Here is a 6,000-nt window from a genome sequence, read left to right on the forward strand (position 1 = left end):
TCGTGTTTATGTTTGTTTCAAACATCAGCTATTAGAATTTTATGAACTATTTATTTTATGATTAACTTTCTTTTTTAGAATCATTTAAGTTGCCTTAATTTAAATATTTAATATTATAGATATTAAATATTTCTGAACATTCACATTCATAGCAATTAAAGATATAGATTTTTTTGTTTTGTGTTTCGTAACATGTATTGTTTTGCTTTGTTTCATTTCATTTTGTTTTGTTTTGTTTGCTTTTGTTTTGTTTCGTTTAACCTCATTTTATTTTGCTTTGTTTCGTTTCATTTTGTTTTGTTTCGTTTCGTTTTATGTTACGTTTCATTTCGTTCACTTTTGTTTTGATTTTTTTTTCTTCATTTCATTCCATTTTGCTTCATTTAGTTTCCTTTTTTATTTGCTTCATTTGGTTTAGTTTTATTTCAAATGTTTACAACATTTAAAACATTAATGTATAAAAATGCAATAAAAATGTTCTCACTTCTCCTACCACTTGAAGAGCCTCTGAGCTTTCTGTTTGCGCCCAGCAGTGTCATCAACTCCACTGACCCAAATCTGCTCCAGGACAGTCCAGAAACCCTCCTCACCTGCAACCCGCAAATCCACCAGTCCCTCTCTCTCTCTCTCTCTCTCTCTCTCTCTCTCCCCCAGCTGCAGTGTCTCTGTCCCTTTAGCAGCACTGCAAAGTCAAAAGAGGATGTGAGTGTGTGTAAGAGTGTGAGCTCTTCAGCATGTTTACATCAGTGTGATATGAAGGATTTATCTGCAGATTAAAGGCATCAGGGAGGAACTCTGATACTACTGTGAGCTGTGAGGAAAAAGTAACTAATACATCCTTATTTTAAAGTGTTACCGGTTTCCATATTTAACTGTTTACCATATGCCATAAATAATCTGTAAATACCACTAGAGAAGCATGTGTATTTTAATCAGAAAATATTAAAATTTTTATGATAATAGGTATATAAATATTGTGCTCAAAAGCAAGAAAGCCCATTTTGCTGTCTACATCAAACTCAATTTACAAAAGTAATTATATAAATATAACATGTTTACCTATTAGTCAGCATAAAAAACATATGATAGTCATTTTATTATTGTCATAATTTATCATGATCACTTTTTTAATGTTAAAATACCACGATAATAAAATATGTTGCATTGTCATTCAGCATAACAGATATGTTTATCTTAAATGCATTAACACACTTATTCTGACCTTTACTGATTAAAACATATAGAGAATAAGTGATCACGATAAATTATGACAATAATAATATAATGACTATTATATATTTTAAAATGCTGACTAATAGGTAAACATAACTACTTGTAGGCTAACTTTATGCTGATGATTGAATATAATATAATGTAATTAAAAATAAAATATAATTACATAAATATTTTTATGTACTTTAAATCATGAGAATGCATGTGAATAATGTTTCATATAATCAGGGGCGCAACTACGCATATACTGAGAGGTATGCGGGTTCAAGTTTTGTAACTAAAATAAAATAGTTTTGAACAAAAAAAGTTACCAAAAGGCCTGATGTATCAATATGACACATAATAAATTTATAAAAACATGTATATTGTATAAAATGGATCTTGATAGAAGGATTAAAAACATTTCAGTTCCAAAAAATGTGAATATTCGGACAATTTGTTCATGTGTCAACTTTAACAGGGTTAAGAATCATTATAATCAAGTATATAATATTTATATAGGTGAATTTTTAATCCAAATATTTTATCTGAAATATCGGTTTATGTGAAATAGGTCTGTACTTACATAAACATACATTTTGTGTGATCCCTCTTATTTAGGCAAAATAATTAAATAATTAATAATAAATAATAATAAATAAAGAAAAAATTCAGATTAATCTTATAACTTTTGACCTCAACTGTACTGTATGTATGATTTGACAGTTTTATTTTGATAAAAATTGTAAAAAAAAATCTAAAGTTACATTTACATGAACACTTTACACTTGGCTCTGCGACTGCATGTTATTGTGTTGATTTTGAATTAAAATGTGTATGCCAACGTATGCAACTCATGGTATAATTTTTTATTTATTAAAATACAATATTATACTCATACAAAATGCAAAAAAAAAAAACATTTTTAACAAAACATTTATTTATTTATTTTTTTTATTTGAAACTTTTAGTAAGGATAATTTCAAAAATAGTTTTGGCACAATGGCGCCCCCCCATGTGTGGCGCCCCTATGTGCCGCATATACTGCATACCCCCTTTTTGCGCAACTGCATATACTGCATTATCTATTATTATATTTCAATATACTAGTATTATTTTTCCATTTCCTATCCAACTTGCTACCAACAGCAATTGTGGTAGTTTTGTTTGTGTGTGCGTGTGCATGTGTGCTGGTCTTGCTCTGCCCTAGGCAAAGCAGAAGATGTGGCCAGTGTGCTACAGAAATTTGTAATTACGAGTACAAAGATAAAGGGGAATTGAAAGATAAAAACGACTTTTACAAGGATAAAGATAGTCGGCTGGTGGTGTGATGAGTGTTCATAATCACCCTGCATCTCTGTCTCCCCCTTCTGACTGAAAACAGCACAAACAAACAGTTTCCACAGTAGGCTACGATGTACTGTGGTGTAAAGTCACAAATTACAAATACTCAGATTACAGTATTTGAGTAGTTTGTCCTCAGGAATTGTAATTTGCTATGTAGTTTAATAAATGTAAACTTTTACTTTCCCTTGAGTACATTTTTAGTGCTGTATTGGTATTTTACTCCATACTTTCCTTCAACCTGCAGTCATTATTTTTTCTTGGGAATTTTATTTCTTACCTATGGGAATTAGAAGAGTCAGTCCTGTGATTCCTGTACAATCAAAGCACACATAGAAAATAAATCGCATCATAAAGGACTACCTCAAGACATGGGCGATTTATAATCACAGCAAACTGTTTGGAAGGATTAAAAGTGTCCAAGAAGATGTCCAAAATCTTTACACGCATTGACCCTGAAACTGTTTAGATGCATGTCACTGATGAGAAGATGACTGGTGTTTACTGAATGGTGACCAAAATGGCCTTAAACACCCAGCAGGCACAAGACATCAACATGACGTTAGATTGACATTGTACCCCAACGTCAGAGATGTTGCATTTTGTTTGAAAATGAAAACCGGGTTAACATCCAACATAACATCAGGCCGATGTCAATTTCCAACCTACAATTAACACAATATCAACGTCTAATGATGTTAAAATACCATGATAATAAAATATGTTGCATTGTCATTCAGCATAACAGATATCTTTATCTTAAACACATCAACACAATTATTCTGACCTTTACTGAATAAAACACATAGAGAATAAGTGCTCACGATAAATTATGACAATAATAATATAATGACTATTATATATTTTTAAAATGCTGACTAATAGGTAAACATAACTGCTTGTACCCCAACGTCATGGGGATGTTGCATTTTGAAAAAGAAAATCGGGTTGACATAAGCACGTAACACCAGAACAAAACATCAGCTTGGTGTTGTGAGGACGTTACTACTATAAATATCTGATAGACATTACCGTCTATCAGATATTTGATTTTGGTTACCATATAGTACCTGACAAATAAATGTCAGTATTTGACGTCAATATGACGTTGGTTTAAGATGTTGGCTCAACGTTGAATTTTGGTCACTTTCCAACACAACCTAAAATCAACCAAATATCAACGTCATATGACATCATTATTGGACATTAAATTGTGATTAAATTGAAGAAAATGTGCTCAACAATGTTCAATAGTGCTCAATAAAGTTTATAAACAGTCAGTTCAATGCAATGTAGCTAAAAAAAACAATATATTACAATCTTAAACTTATTTTAATCTTATAAAAAAAAAAATCTAACACAAACAATCACACTACTTTCCTTAAAATATAACTAAGGAACAGTGACTTGTTTAAGTGACTTATGATTGTTAAGCAGTATATTACTTTTAAAAGTAATTTTACCCAACACTGCTTGAAAGCCGTTTCTGAAAGATGGGTCAACACTAGCAGTTTATACTCTCGACTTTATACCCAAAACATATATTTTATTTGTGAATTTGTAATATTCATATTTCGTAAAATATGAATCTTTCTAAATTTACTTGTTAGCATGCTAACTTATAAAGCTAATGTGGCTAAAGTTAGCATTGTCTCTGGTTTCATTCAGAAAACACTCTGTTCATCAGATCATTCATTAATTTTCTTTTTGGCCTAGTCCCTTTATTAATCCGGGGTTGCCACAGCCGAATGAACCGCCAACTTATCCAGCATATGTTTTTTAATGCAGCGAATGCCCTTCCAGCTGCAACACATCACTTGATAAGTTGGTGGTTCATTCCACTGTGGTGACCCAAGATTAATAAAGGGACTAAACCGAAAAGAAAATTAATCAATGACAGTATATAGTCAGGTGACAAACTTTTTACACTTTTAATAAGGATAAAATAACTGTATTGACCTTGTTCTTTGCATATGAGCGGGCACAGACGTTTGAATATTTTTAGCTCGAGACTTCAGGTCTCATTCACATCCATTCATTTTTAGACATTAAAAACAAGCTCATTCTGCTACATGATGTTGCAAACTGATAATTTCTTATTATATTATTCTGCTTTGTCTGTATAGCCATGAACCAGCTTGTTTGTGGAGCAAGTAGTTTGACCTTTTTTTTTGCCATTTATTATTCCTAGTCATTTCTCCCATAGGCAGCTGAATCGGAAGTTCTAAAACAATCACAAAAACGAGAGCACTTCTGTAACGAAAAATAAGGTCAAAAATAGAGCAATATTTATTTGGAAAGACCAGCACAGGTCAACCAAAGGTTGTAATTAAGTGTGCTCTAGAAATAAACTTTGATTTGATTGAAACAGTGCAGTAACATGTTAGTTGATGAGTTTAATCTTACTTTACATAATTTATCTAATGAACATAAATGTATCCACAAACTGTTCAGAACATCCTAGAGCAGCTAGCATAGAAATTCTAACTCTCCATAGTGTCTGACTGTGATTTGAATCTGCTATTGGTCCTTTCTGACCATTTTAGCTGCTGGAAATTCTCTTGTTTTGTTGTTTCTGTCATAATAGCTTGCAAAAGTTAATTTGCATTTAAAGTGACACACAGAAGAACAACATGATTTCTTCTCACACCCATATATGGCCAAAGATTTATTTATTTAGCAAACTATAATAAATTATCTGTGTGGCTGTTTTGAGCCCCACACCCCCCACCATACTTCCCTTCCTTAAGCTTAAAAAATGACACTACACCTTTAACAGTTGCCATATTTATTCCCACCATTTATATTTGTCCCTCTAACCATTATAGTGATTTGTACACTGTATTTTAGGCTGCTAAAAATACAGAAGTGTGTACCCTGAGCGTTCATCTCTTCGACTGACCTTCAGCAGCAAATGCTCCGCTCGCCTTGGCAGACGCTGTGAATCCTGACCTCTGCTGGATGAATTGCCTCCCATTCTGTTATACAAGCATAACTCACTGGGAATGTTTGGTTACAAGGCTGTCAAGGGCCGCTGGAAATCAGGGTCAGACACTGTCACTCTGATATCTCTTCTGAAGGAGCTGATAGAGACACTTGTTAATTCATGTACTGGAGAGAAATCTGGAGCTTACACCACTGGATCATAAGCCAAAAATTGGTTGCAGGTTTGTTGATTGTGAACAGCACAGGAAAAATATGGCAAATGATCAATAATAATAATACAATAATTTTTTTTTAATATATCATAATAATTCATTTAAGTATTTCAAGGAAATTTTCACAGTATGTCTGATAATATTTTTTCCTCTAGAAAAAGTCTTATTTGTTTTGTTTCGGCTAGAATAAAAGCAGCTTTAAATTTTTTTAAATCCATTTTAGGGACAAAATTATTAGCCTCTTTAAGCTATTTTTGTCTTGATAATCTACAGAACAATCTACTGT

At 32.2% G+C, this 6,000-nt stretch overlaps 1 protein-coding gene across 1 annotated transcript in view; it reads right to left on the reverse strand.

Annotated features, from left to right (window-relative positions):
• si:dkey-22o22.2 overlaps positions 1-6,000 on the reverse strand; it is a 368,709-nt gene that overhangs the window by 317,361 nt on the left and 45,348 nt on the right. Inside the window, exon 3 of the mRNA XM_073926494.1 lies at positions 485-682. The gene's annotated coding sequence lies outside the window, so the exon portion shown is untranslated. The remainder of the gene's footprint in view (positions 1-484; positions 683-6,000) is intronic.

Source organism: Danio rerio, chromosome 16, assembly GCF_049306965.1.
Source record: "Danio rerio strain Tuebingen ecotype United States chromosome 16, GRCz12tu, whole genome shotgun sequence".
Lineage (NCBI taxonomy): Eukaryota > Metazoa > Chordata > Actinopteri > Cypriniformes > Danionidae > Danio > Danio rerio.